At 41.2% G+C, this 14,764-nt stretch overlaps 1 long non-coding RNA gene across 1 annotated transcript; it reads right to left on the bottom strand.

Moving 5' to 3' along the window:
- Nucleotides 1-5,088: 5,088 nt before the first annotated feature.
- LOC139071851 (uncharacterized) lies at nt 5,089-6,470 on the bottom strand. The gene is made up of 2 exons (XR_011521660.1): nt 6,068-6,470; nt 5,089-5,336 (listed from the first exon to the last, which is right to left on the bottom strand). It is a non-coding gene; the product is annotated as an uncharacterized lncRNA (long non-coding RNA).
- Nucleotides 6,471-14,764: the final 8,294 nt, after the last annotated feature.

Here is a 14,764-nt window from a genome sequence, read left to right as displayed (position 1 = left end):
CTGTGATGTTTCTTCATGCTGTCATCAGTGTCGGTGAATTCTCTGAAGCGTCTGTCAGCACCACTTCATACATTCTCACACAGACTCTTCCTCAGCAGGCTGACATTTCTGTGGCCGTGACTACGACGCTGCGTTGTCATTGTGTCAGGAGAGGCCAGCAGAGTGAAAATGCGTGAGAGCACCGCTCCCACACACTGAGTTTCTGTTGGGTGTCGCAGCCGTGACCTTTCTGCTCCGTCGCTGTCGACAAAACCAGCCCCGCTAAAGCCACCATGATGACGAAAGGACCATGAAACACTTTTAAAAAATCCATGTGAGAAAAAAAGGACAAAAAAATCAAAAGGACCCCTGACATAGTGTGAATAAAAGAGAAGTGCTTTCTCACACGAAGCCTTAGCTGTAAATTCTGGAGCTTAATAAGAAAACGTTACTAAAGCACCTGATTGTTCTAATTCTGGAAGCGACCAGCATCAATAATTCTAATGATAATGATTTTTTTAACATTAAACAGGTAACAGGAAGTTGGACTTTCCAAGACTGAACTGGTGTTCTGGGATCTTTAGTGGTTTTTACACAATGGCATTTAGAAATTTATGATTTGTGAAAATTAGCCTGTTGATTCAAGACTTTAGCCTTAAAATGCTTAAATTTGCTCGACTTTGCATTAGTAGATTAAATCGCAATTTAATCTCAGTGAAAACAAAAATTATAAATTTTTTATTTAAACAAATTTTTAAAAATCTTTTCTAAATTTTCAATTTTGAGTCAACTACCCATCACGACGCTTCTGGGTTTCATCCAGAGTTAGCTTTCATCCTGACTTTCTCTGAATAGTTTTGATGAAAACTCGTGCTGAACACAGAGGACAAGGAATGAAGTCAAGCTAGAAGCCAGAACTTCTGTTTTTTTTTCAATGAAACACGCTGCGATCAGATTTGTGTTCACTGAAAATAAGTTAGGAAACTATGTCTCTTATTTAATCTATTACAGGTCAGCATGCACTGTGCTGCACATCTGCATCGGTGCTGAAGTTGTGGTTCTGGAGGATGAGCCTGAGGAAGACGTGTGGAGGAGGTCAGTGGTGCTCTGTCCTGAAGGAGGTACCAGCAAACCATCCCTACTGTTAACAGGCAAGTCATTCACAGAGATGTAACAGCCGTGGTCTGAGCCAGCCCAGCAGTCCCTGTAGATGGACGATGGAGTGGACAGTGAGAGGAAGCGTCCCAAAGCTCTCTCTGCAGACCGTCCTGTATGATGTTCCTCTGGCCAGAAACATCCAGCCACGGGTCTTCTCCAGCCCTCCATCCGCGTCTGGATCCTCCTGCAGCAGATCCAGCTGCACTGTTAAAGACTTCCTGCTCACTCAGTTTAAATAAATGATCCAGGAAGAGTCACTCAGGTTAATCCTGCTTTAACCGCACATAACTGGTCCATACTGGTTTTGATCTGTAAATAAGTGTAACGTGTTATAAATAATCTTGCCTCCTTACCATCTTTTCATTTTCTGTTCATGTAACATGCTCAAAAAACATCTGTAATAATAAAACTGGGGATAAAATCAATGACCAGAAAGAGTTATCAGTTAGTATTTGTTTTAATAAATGTGTTCAAATATCAAACAGCTAAATAACATTAACATGATGACAGTAGAAGGCCTCTCTCCCAGGATGACCACCAGGTAAAGCCTCTCCTGACCCTGGACACCTGCAGCCCTACAGAGAAAATCAGAGACCACAGGTGACAAAAAAGCAATAAACACATTTTTACAACAAGAAACATAAAACGGAATAGAATGATCATAAAATGCTAAAATTCTGCTTATTTTAAGGAATACAAAATGACAATATAAAAATACTGTGTGGATTTAAAAGATGGCAGCGTCCTTAGAAGTAAAGGAAACTGCAAACTAGAAGTGTAATGAAAAATGTGCAAATCACAACAAGCAGCAGAAAGGAAGTAATGAAAATGATTATTTACTAGGTTAATAAATCCCATATGTCATCTGTATCGTTACAAACGCGTTGTTTGTTCACTCCGATATTTGTTTTAGGGGGAAAGTGATGAAGTAAACATGCACATTAGCGGCACCTCGCTCAGTTCTATATTTGAACAGTAGGGGTCGCTGTTCGGACATCCTCGCCTCGCACAAACCACAAAAGAACAGTCACAACCAGGAAGTTTCTTCACTAGGCTAAAGCTACAAGGTAAACACTTCAATTTTGATCACTTGTTGTAGCTTTTTGAGACATTTGTAGTGATTTAGACAGTAATTATAACGTCTGTAGAACATACCATATATGGACTGTGTATTGGTGGACTTCCGGTCGAAATTTGGAGACGCGCAGGCAGAAGCGTCTGCGTCCTGCCAGCGTGTCTTTTATTAGATCACGTGATCAGCCACCTCATAAAGCCAGTTCCAGCTCAGACCTCTCAGAGTTCAGAAGCATGTTACGACAGACGTCCGTGGTGGTGGCCGGTCTCGTTTTTGGGACTTTAGTTACCAAAGCTGTTAGAAAAACCGTTGGATATTTAACCAAAGAGACGAAAAACTCCGAATTTAATCAAGATTTGGCCATTTTTGATCAACCAGGCTCACAAGAGGAAACAAATTGTGAAAGATCTGAAGTTCTGAAAACTGCAGAAGACCAACACAATGAAACTGAATTACATCAAAACACAGATGAAGAAATGATTCATTCATATATGAATCTGGAAAGTACACAAGGTCTTTCAGAGACCGTTAGTTCAGAGGTTTCATCGTGTGGGTATAGCACAGACAGTGAAACGGACTTAGACAAATCTGGACAAATGTTTGTGAATTCAGTCAGAAACTCGACAGAGAATGAATTTGAAGAAGGGTCTGATGCAGTGGAAAGTGATGATGAGATGGGATTCACTCTAGAAAAAGATTCATTTTCATCTTTTTCAAATGATAGTGATCTTGAATCTTGGATGCCTTCACTGGAAGATTTTAGAAAGAATGAACCTAAAATGTGGCTATCTTCTGAAGAAGATGAGGAATTTTGGTTTGGTTCTCAAGATAATCTCTCTGAATTGTCAATTTTTGACGGTGAATCTGGATTAGAGGAAAGCTCTCCCTATTGTGAAGAAGAGAAGGAATTTTGGTTTGGTTCTCAAGATAATCTCTCTGAATTGTCAATTTCTGACGGTGACTCTGAATTAGAGGAAAGCTCTCCCTATTGTGAAGAGGAGAAGGCATTTTGGTTTGATTATCAAGATAATCTCTCTGAATTGTCCATTTTTGACAGTGACTCTGAATTAGAGGCATCGAGAAAGAAATCTGGGAAGAGTGAAGATGAAATATGTGTCTCTGAAGAAAACGTATTGTTTGACTCTGAATACAAAGATTTGCTAGTCTTTTCAGATGAAAATGACACCAAAAACATGTTAACTACAATGGTTAATGTAGAAAAGACTAAACCTGGAATAGCAAGAGTTTGGGAAATAAGCTGGTGGAAAACTATGCTAAAGTCTTTGCCGCTTGTTAATAGATTAACGTTTTGATGTTTTTACAATCTGAAACAATCCAATGAAGAGTTTTAGGCTTTTTGAGAGACCGTTAGTTCAGAGGTTTCGTCGTATAGCACAGACAGTGAAACGGACTTGGACACCACCCCACTTGCACCCACTGTCATGAGTCGGGGTGAGTACTCGTCGCAAACATTCCACCTTTGAGTTGTGTTTCAGGAGAGGGAGGCTTCCAGCTGGGTCAGATTAGCAATCAGCGGTATCGGCTACTTAAGGAGTTGGAGAACACACCTCGACGATTACTACAACTCTGTAGTTTTCCTGCCTTCTAGTGATTTAGCGTTTTGTGCCTCTTGTGATTTCTGGATTTATTGATTTTTGTGATTTTTGTTTTGCTCACGCCTGCCTCAGGATTTTGGAACATCTGTGGTGAAAAAACTTCTCTGGATTCAGTTACTCATCAGAATACTCACCTTCGCTACATAAACCTTCTGGACGCAGCTCTCTGGTGTTCTCCATTCCTCCCTCCGCTTCGCTCACCTGCTCTCCCCACGCTCCCTCTCCTGGACCTACTCACCTGGACACACCCCGACTCTCGACCTGCCCTTCCCAATACCTCCACCTACCTTATTCCCTGTAAGTCTGTTTATTTATTTATTTTATTTATTTATTTTTAGGAAGAGGGCCAATACATATTAATGAACATTTCAATAAATGTAAATATGCCAGATTATAGCCTTGGGCTAATTTCCATCTGCAGACCCTCCGGCAGGTTGATGTTAGACACAAAGTAGTGGAAACATACAGAGATCGTATTTACAAGTCATGTGACAGAGACAAAAACAGTCATCCCATTATACTATCACAAACAAATGTCAAGGAAAGTGGACACAGAGGACAGCATAGATAGCAATAACGGAAACACATCAATTATATTGCACAACCCCGATACTGCATATGCCCTGACTGTCGTGAGATTACATTCACCCATTACACTAGCAGTTGCTTCCCTTTTGATAATGTACCAACTCTTTTCCCGGACAAATAAAAAATATAAGTATTAGACATGATCACATGTTTGTGTGTCCCTCAGCCGCTCTTTTAAGCGACTCTTAAAGATGTTTAGACTGGTACTTTCCCTCACAGATAGTGGAAGACTGTTCCAGAAGGTCACTCCCTGGTATGACAGAGCAGTCTGTGAAAAGGTAGTCCGGCTGAATGTCAGTTCACAGTCACCTCTAGCAGTGGCTCGAGTCAGTCGAGACCCGACAACACTGCTAGACTTTTGTTTAATAAAATCACTCATTGGTGGTGGCGCCAGACCATGTATAACTTTATATATTAAACAGGCAGATTTAAATATTTTAAAATTAGTAAAATTTAAAAACTTGTATTTATCTAAAATTTGACAAAGGTGATACGAGAGTGGTTTTTTATCTAATATTTTCAGTAGGGCTGCAACTAACGATTATTTTCATAATCGATTAATCTGTCGATTATTTTTTCGATTAATCGATTAATCGGTTTGTTATTGTTTAGCTATTTAACCTATACAAGTGATGGATGCATTTCAGTTAAGAACAAAAAAACATAAGAGAATTGTGCAGTTGACTGCAATCTATTTTATTGCACATGAACACAGTCAGCAGTATAAAATGAGCTAAACAGTGCAAAATATCAGTCCAGAATAATTTTTTAGCATTAGCTGGAAGCCTGCTCCTTCCACCATGGATAGTGGCCTCATGTCTTTTACCAGCATGTTTAGAATAGAGTTTGTAAGTGGTATGAATTGCTGGGGGGTGAGTGTCTTCTTCCCCATGTAGTTGTCCATCGTTGCTTGTTTTTTTCTGCATAAGAAACACAAATAGACTGAAATAAGTACACATATAAAATAAAGCAGCACACACACTACAACACTAAATCAATATTATATTATTTGAATTAATTAACAATATACAGTGATCATTTATTTTGAGGGTTACGTTCTACAAAATAGCCCGCAACAGGAGATATTCAGAAAAAAAGTAAAACATTTTTACTATTAAAAAGCTCTAAGTAAGAAGCTCATGAGGTTTTTACTTTGAGTCGGGAGTGTTTAAATTAGCCAGAGAAATGTGAAAAATGTTTATTTTGTGTAATACTGTTTAAGAAACATGATAAAAATGTGTTGTGAGGCGTTTTACAGCGTTAGATAGTAAAACAGCCTTTTAATAGTAAAAAAAATGACTTTTTCTGAATTTCTCCTGTATTTAAAAATTGAAAGTGTACAACTATGCCGCGTTATATTCACCTGGACACAGCTTGTCTGTATATTTTTCTCCGCGGAGTTGTCCTTTTTTGAATGAGGAACATAGTTATGGGTTTGTGCCGTTTTTCTCTTAACTAGAACATTCTTATAAGCAGACGTGCTAAATTTGGCAAGCGCATGATACACAACACGGAGGAGATTCACGATTGCATCTAGTCAATCAGAAGTAGAACACTGCAGACTGACGCGGCAAAAAAAACATGTTTAACATCCACTATAACGATCTCAGCTAAAACACTAAGTCCAGCTTGTTTATTTTCTGTTACTTACCGGGCTGGCTCTTCCAAATGACGGCTCACTTGACCGCGGTGCTCTTCCTCTGCTGCATCAGCCCCCACATGCTTTCGTCTCAAATGTGCTCCCATACTCGTGAGGTTTTTGTCCGGGGTTTCTCTTCAGTTTTGTCGCTTCTATTTTTCTTCCGTATTTCCTCTTGTTCCGCCATCTCTCACAGCAAGATGAGCGTCAGTAACGTGATACGTCATGAAAACCGAGGGCACCCATTGGCTCATTTCTTCTTCTACGGCTCCACTGGTAGATCAGTGGCTCATTACTGCCACACACTGGCGGCAAATTTAACAGCTTGTAACCGATGTCAGATTGTGGTAAAAAATAGACTTTATGCGGTAAAATATGATTATTAAACAACTAATCGATGACTAAAAAAGTTGTTAACTATTTTATTAATCGATTATAATCGATTAAATCGATTAGTTGTTTCAGCTCTAATTTTCAGTGCTCTTTTGTAGCATACTTCAATTGGTCCAATAGCAGCCGAGCTCGTATAGGACCAACTGGTAATACAATATTCAATATGAGCCAGTATCATAGAATGCAGGAATGTAATCGCTGCTGTGTCTGTTAATGACGTACGGATATATATAAAGTTCCGTATATTAACATTAACAGTTTTCACTACTTTACTAATATGTTTTTTAAAAGTTAATTTAGAGTCTAATCGCACTCCCAAATACTTAAATTCCTCAACGTTAATTAATTCATGTGCACCCAAGCAAACTTTTCCTGCAGCCACGGTTGTTTTAGGTTTACTGAAAAACATTGATACGGTCTTGTTAAAATTAAGGCACAGGCATGAGTCATTCAGCCATTTTCGTAAATCACGTAATGCCAGTGAAAGCTGATGGACTGCATCATCTGGAGTTTCGGCTTGCATAAAAATTACCGTATCATCAGCATACATAATTGTGTCCACATTTGTACATACATTAGGCAAGTCATTTACATAAAGTGAAAATAACAGGGGACCCAAAATTGAACCCTGGGGAACACCTTGCATGCAGTTAAGACACACCCCGACTCTCGACCTGCCCTTCCCAATACCTCCACCTACCTTATTCCCTGTAAGTCTGTTCTCTGCACCTCCTCAGTTAAGACCTTTATCTGCTCTCCCCTCCTCAGGTGCTGCGCTCCGTTCTCCCAACCTCCACTGGAATTTCCAGTGCGCCTTATGTTCTCGTTCTAAAAATAAACCTTTATTATTTTGTTTGAACCCGTGAGTGTGTTGTGATTCTGCATGTCCTGGGTTAAACGCCTTCCCCAGACCATGATACCCACAGCCCCCAGTGTCTAAGTGCAGTCATACATCCCTAATTTCTATTAAATTAGTTTGTCCTCTTTCAGAAATAATGAAAGTTACTCAACATTTTTGCTGATTTTTAGGATAAAAAGAACCTCAAGCCTACTGCACAATGAAAGTATCAGCGGCGCGGAACGGCGCTGCTTCAAATAGAATCCATTAGAGTCTATGGGGGTGATTCAAACCAGCCGCAACGTGGCAATTTTCAGGAGCGTTCCAGAAGCGGCACACAGCATCGCTAGAGATAGGATCGGGTTCTATTTTTGCTGCGAGCCGCTTCTGGGAGGCAACAATTCCCGCAGTTAGCATAGGGCTAGACAGGAAATCACATAAGCTTTCAGTGTAAAATCCCCTGCAACTTTCAAAATAAAATTCTTTTGCAGCATTGCAATTTCATATCTATGTAGATTACGTCAATACAAGTAAGCTAACAGCTTGTTTACTCCCTGCATCATTCCAGAAGTGCAGCGGTGTGTTTTTGATGGCTTTACTACTGGCAGTGGAGAGGAACAGCGTCATATATGACATCAAACAGCAATTTCAAATGTGATTTCCTTCCTTTGGATTTAATGGCAGATGGCAAAACTTGAGGGATTTTGTGATTTCACGAGTTAAGTGAGTAAACCTTTCCGCTGCCGTTCCGAGCTGCTGACTCTTCCAGTGTGCAGTAGAGGCAATAGACCTAAACGGATACCAAACCTCTCAGACTTTTTTAAATCATATCATTTGTTTTCCAGCTGTACTCACAAGGGGTGATGCATGAGAAACAATAAAGTATTCCCGACTGCTGTTAAATTACAGGCTATAATCCTGACACAGATGATCAGTAAATACCTATTTATTATGGGTCAAAGTAAAACAACAAATGATGCGAGCCACATTCATCTCCTTTAAAAAAATCCGAGATCTGCTTTAACATCAGGGGCAATTACTGAGCTTTTCATAGAATCTGCAGAGAAAGCAGTAGACAAAAAGATAAAAGATAAGAGCCGGGCAGAGGCTGCGTCCTCAGCAGAAGCAAATGCATCTTTTATTTCTGTCTCTGCTGCAGTGTGGACTTAATGCGATGCTTTACAATTATGATTATCTAGCTCAGATTTTACTCTGCTGAAGCTAATCTAAATCCGACCCAGTCTCAAAGTCCAAAAGCAATGGTCAGACACGTATTTATTAAATTGGATTAATTGGATTTGTTATAGTTGATACTTTATCGTTCATACAGAACAACTCTGGTTATTTCTGGGATCAGGAAATCGTTAATGAAGCAAAAGTATTTTGTCTCTTTTTGTTTTTCTGAATCTGACAAAACAAACACTGTTAAAGATGATAATCCCGACCTCACACAGAAAACTCTGTGTGTTTATTCCATCTGTGTGGTTAATACTCTCACCTGGAAACAGGTTTAAACAGTAAAAACTCTGGTTTTGTTAGGAATCAGCTGGGTTTGACTGATTTTTCAGTTTGGAGATGATGAGCGGCGGTTGGAGACCTGAGCGTGGGTTTTATGGCTTATCCATCCGTTTTCTGTATCTGCTTAACCACGCAGGGTCGTGGGGGTCTGGTGCCCATCTCCTGCAGTCTTCGGGTAAACAGGCGGGGTACGTCCTGGACAGGTTGCCAGTCCATCGCAAGGCAACAAAGAGACACACAGAACAAACAAACAAACAAACAACCACACACACACACCATAGGACAACCCAAGTCATGATTTTGGACTGCGGGAGGAAACCCACACGTGCACAGGGAGACAGACCCCAGGCCAGGATTTGAACTTCTTGCTGCAACGCAACAACGCTAACCACCGTAGCAACAAGCCCTGTTTTATGGTAAACTTTATTACCAGTAAATAAAACTACTTATGGGTCTCTGATATTGGTTTAGTTAACAATATTTTATTAGTTTTCTGTTATTTTATAAAAGAAAATTATTTTTCTATTCTGTGCCCATTATTTTTTGCTTTTAGACATTTTGGTGAAGTTTACTTCCAGTTTTTTTCTGTTGCACATAGATTCAGAGTGAAATGAAGCAGCTGGTTGCCTTGTTGCCTCACAGCGAGAAGGTTGCAGGTTCAAATGCTGTGACTTTTCTGTGTGGAATAATCATGTGCTCACTATACCTGTGTGAGTATATAATCTGGAAAAGTGTCTGCTAAATGCATAAACATAATAATAATGTATTAATTAGGCTTTTCTTACTCAAATGCCAAAATAAATTTTAAGGAACAAAGTTCATGTGGAGCAGCTTGTAGATCAACTGCATGCAAGCAAAAACTTATATTTTTTGTAGAAAACCGTTGACGTGTTCATTTCCTGTTCTAGCCGGTTCCCGTCACTACGGTTTAGGGCGGGGGGGGGGGGGGGGGGGCTAGGACGAGCCCACGGCTGTCAGGGGGCCCCTAAAAGTTTCAAACTTGAATAAAAAAATGCAAATCATAAGTTCTTTACTTTGCAGTATTTTTTCTAATTTAAAACTTGAAACAAACAATATTTTTGTCTTAACGAAGTATATATTTATTCAGAGGTCTCTACTTTATTTTGACAAATTCATTTGAACCCCCCTCGTATCGGCAAAAAATGGTACAGTCCCCACCCCGGCGAGTGGCGCTTTGAGTTGTGTTGCAGGCCGGGCTCGAGTTCCCGCCTCCCGTCAGGTCCAGTCCAGCCGTCCAGTCAGGCAGCTGAAAGGCTACAGCGATAATGTCTGGAAACCCAAAGTCTGGGTCTCAGAAAAGGAGAGAAAGAAAGGAGAAAGAGGACAGGGGGAAGAGAGGGCGTCATTATGTCACAGTTTTTCCTCAAAGGTGGGTTTAGTTAGTGAGTGGTTAAATTCAACCTGTTTGCTAGCTTTGAGAGGAACCATGTTTCAACTAATTATGGTAAATGGGTTGTTGTCCTTGTCCCTACCAGAATCAGCAGCTGATGATATGTCAGCAGGTGTCTCCTCTCCTCAACTCAATGAACCTTAAAAAGGTGAGCAATGTAGCATGTTAGCTAGCAGCATAGGGAGTCTGTGGGAATCACGTCTCTTTTCTCTATCAGTAACGTTACAAAGGAATACGTGCTTTTTAAACATTTTTTTTACCATGATTTATGATGAACATTATTTTAAAATCTATATAGCTTTTTATACTACAATTATCATTTTAGCTCTTTTGATTTTAATTTTCAACCTTGATTTAACCTTTTTTCCAGCGCTTCCTCTGTGGGAGCCCTCTGCCCCGGCGGTGGTCGGCTGTGGTGGCCTGGGTGCTTTCCAGGTGTGTCTAGGTGGAGGTGGGGGTCTCTGCCCTCCCTGCCCTGGGCGCCCTGTGTCAGTGCCTCGGCCGCTGCTGTGGATCTGCTGCTGCCAGGGTGGATGGCTCCCCTGATGGTGTTTCCCTATCCTTATCTTAGCTGGTCTGGCTCATCTGATCTCAGTCAATCATGCTACCATGCGGAAGGGGGCGTGTGTGTGTGTGTGTGTGTGTGTGTGTGTGTGTGTGTGTGTGTGCCTGAGGATGAGTGTTGTGAAGGGGTTTTTACTGTTAGACTGTTTTTAAAGTTCTGGGGATGGGAGCGAATGTGGGGCCTTTTTAATTTATTAAGCACTTTGAGTTGCATGCATTTTAGGATAGCGTGCTATATAAATAAAAGTTGACTGATTGATTGAATAGTAAAAGGCAATTTTTGGTGATAAACACATTGTTTTTTCACATACTGATAATTATTCAAGTCAGTCAGTAAAAATGTATAGATTGTTTTGGATGCTGGGCAGGTTGAATTGTTATTTAGTCTGATAATACAGAAATTACTGTGAGATTACCATTACTGTGAAGCGCCTTTTTGAAGGCACCACACAAGAAAAATATAAAAACTTCTACTAAATACCTTGAAATGATGTTTTGAAGCTGACTGAATTATGGGAGGTTTTACAAGGTGTGATTTGTTTATGTAGCTTTTTGAACACAAACCAAACATCACAGTGGTTTGCAAATAATTCATCAGAGAGCAAAAATGAAATGAAATACCTTGATAATTGTAGTAAATAAACGTAATATGATAACACTGAACACAATAAAATATGAAATCTAGTGTTGCTGATGGAGAACTACAGCTGATATCCTTTAGGAGTCTGTGCTGCATGTTCCCTTTTCTTTTTCCAGCACCCAGGAGTGATATTGCTAATTCTGTTGAAGGAAATTCACTGTTTAATGAGAGACAGCTGGTGAAAATGATGTGTAAATAAGTAAGAATGCATGTAGACATGCAAAACTGAAACACTAATATAAAGTATATATGTATATATTATTTTTTTCTAAAATTTTCTCCTTTCGCATCTGAGAGGGCGGAGCCCCAGCGCCCCCATGGAAGAGACGCCAGGGGGCCCAACTTGATATTTTTTCATGGGGCCCAAAATCTCTGGCAGCCCCCCTGGTTTAGCATAAATGGTCCTTTAGCTATCCACGTCCACTCAGAGTAACTTTTATTTGTACTTCGAGCTTCTTTGTTGCTCCTGAATCACTTCTTAGTTTTGGGTCAGAGCTTGTCCCTTAAACACAAAGTGACTTTGAGGTTCTGCCGAGTGTCATCCAGGTGGACAGCCGAGGACAGGACACACCTGGTAGTGAGGGGTCAGGCAGGGGAAATGAGTCAGCAGCAAACTTTTCAGACCCAATAAAAAGTCAGAGTGTTCGCATAATCGGTGAGCAGCAGGTTGGGACAATGACAGCTGAGTCCAGGTTTCACAGGGTCACTGAGGAGTTTTAAAACTCAGCCGGGTGTCCAGAATCTGCTGACCAAATTAGAAAGAAACACCTGTGAGAACAGAGCTGTCTTGCATTAGAATGCTGCATCTCAGCTGTTTCTTTTTTTATGTTTCCAATTGACATCAGTTTTCTTTTGCTGTTCAAATTACAGGTTTTTCATAAAAAGTGTGTTTTCTAATTCCATCCATCCATCTGTTTTCGGCCGCTTATCCGGGGTCAGGTCACGCAGGCAGTAGCCTAAGCAGGGAGGCCCAGGCTTCCCTCTCCCAGCCACTTGGGCCAGCTCCTCCAGGGGAATCCCATGGCGTTCCTTGGCCGGCCATGAGACCGTCCCTCCAGCGTGTCCCGGGTCTTTCTTTAGGTCTCCTCCCAGTTGGACGTGCCCGGAAAACCTCACCAGGGAGGCGTCCTAACCAGATGCCCTAGCCACATCAACTGGCTCCTCTCGATGTAGAGGCGCAGCGGGTCTACTCCGAGCCCCTCCCAAATGACCGAGCTTCTTACCCTATTTCTAAGGGACCCCAGCCGCCCTGTGGAGAAAACTAATTTCAGCCGCTTGTATCCACAATCTCGTTCTTTCGGTCACTACCCATAACTCGTGACCATAGGTGAGGGTAGGAACGTAGATCGACCGGTAAATCGAGAGCTTTGCCTTCCGGCTCAGCTCTCTTAGAGGTTAGGCTTCTAAGGATTTCTGTACTTGAGCAAAATCAAATGAATTTGAGTGAAAAGCTGCTGCTTCTGCAGGATTTGAATAAGTTCAGGATCAACCAAGATTGGCTGATTCAGCTCCTTTTTAAAAGCACATGATTGATCAGTTTGCTGTTCTGCAGCATACAGGCGTGTGTTAACACAATGAGTAACAACACCAACTGTAACCTTATAGATGCAGCTGCTGCCCATCAATCTGGGAAGGGTCAAAGGTCATTTCTAAATATTTTGTGCATCATTCTACACAAAAAAAAGGATTCAGAAATGAATCAGGGGGTTGCACACGTTCCTCTGCTGTTTCTCACCAGTATCAGCTGCACCATTCGTGTCAGCGGACACGGTAGGGTCGGGGAGGGGAGGGGGGTGGGGCATGGCGTTTAGCCTGGCGGGTGGCCAGGCTTATAAAGCGCTGGGGGAAACCCTGATCTGACATGTTTTTACAGTTATAGAATGGATGAATGATGCACTGTAGTGTAAAGCGCTTTGGAGTCCTCTGACTCTGAAAGGTGCTATAGAAATGCGGGCCATTTATCATTTATCACTGTTTGGGGGGGGGGGGGGGGGGTTAATAACTGGTTGTGTTGTAAAGTGCTTTGGGGGGTTGTAGAACCCTAGAAGATGCTGTATCAAATACAGGTCATTTACCAAATGACCTGAAAAATTGCAGTTCCCGTTTCACCCACTAGGGGCTGGATCCAGAAAGGAGCAAGTTCCCATTGCTAAAAATGCCAACTTCACAGCAGAAATAAACACGTTTACAGCCTGGAACAAAAAACATTTTATAAACAGTCATGGATGTTTACCAATAACGCAAAGTAGCACATTTGGAGAAAACCATAAACACCATATCAGCACAATCTGCTGTTAGCATGGTGGTGGAGGGCAGATGGTTTGGGCACCTGGAATCCACCAAGAACTCTTTTGTAGACTGCTCTAGAATCTAATGAGATAACTTCTGACCAAACCGGGTCATTAAAATGGGATAATTATCACAAACCCAGCAGCAGATCTACAACAGAACAACTTAGAAAATAATCAACAGTCTAGTCAAAGTTCAGCCCTTAAGAAGGGTAACAGTGTGCAGAAGGTTGGACCACAACTCATCCAGGACCATATGCGAAGCGGAAATGGTCAAACCTATAATGTGACCGCAAGCTTTTTTATTTTATGACCGTGACAAAGTAGGTTTAGTGTGGTTCTGATTCCAGGTCAGGATGGACCGTCGATGTTCAGGTTTTTTTTCCCTTCCTGTCTCAAGGACAAAGAGACGCATTGTACTTTTGTTCAAACCAAACTGTCTAAAAGTAAAAATATTTCTGTCTAAAGGCCAATCTATCAAATCAGCCTGTAATTATGCTTCAGTTAAGTGAATATTGCAGGGTACCGACCTTGTCTCGCCTTGTGTTCTAATGAATATAAATTTAAAATGTCTTCTTCTCTGCTAATAATTAATCAACTTTAAACTGCACCACTTTCATTAAGAGTTGCTATCATAGAACATTGTAGTGAAAAGTTCTTTGTCTCTGAGGTGCTGGATGCATTTCCTCGATAAAAGACGTCGTTTCCCTAGGAACAGACGGTTCACTAGAACAACCTCTGCGGTGAGGAACCAGATGATTTCAGTAATCTGTGTGATGAATGCGTGAAGTAACCAAGATGTTTGGTAGAAAAGGTAGTTGGTGTTTGGTGGTTGGACCACTGGATCCACACCAGGACCAAACAACCTTCTTTGATCTTATATCCACCATCGGCTCACCTTTTTCTCATTAACCTTCTCTGGTACTCATGCTCTTTGGTTTCCATGACTTCTACTCACCCTGGTTGAGTTACAGTTTAAGCCTGGTTTATGCTTCTCCGTCAGCTCCGCAAGGGACAGACACGCACGGATTGACGGAAGCGTTTTGCTCTTTTACTT

Source organism: Nothobranchius furzeri, chromosome 9 (assembly GCF_043380555.1).
Source record: "Nothobranchius furzeri strain GRZ-AD chromosome 9, NfurGRZ-RIMD1, whole genome shotgun sequence".
In the NCBI taxonomy this organism is placed as follows: Eukaryota; Metazoa; Chordata; class Actinopteri; order Cyprinodontiformes; family Nothobranchiidae; genus Nothobranchius; species Nothobranchius furzeri.
This window is presented reverse-complemented; position numbering and strand designations above follow the sequence as displayed.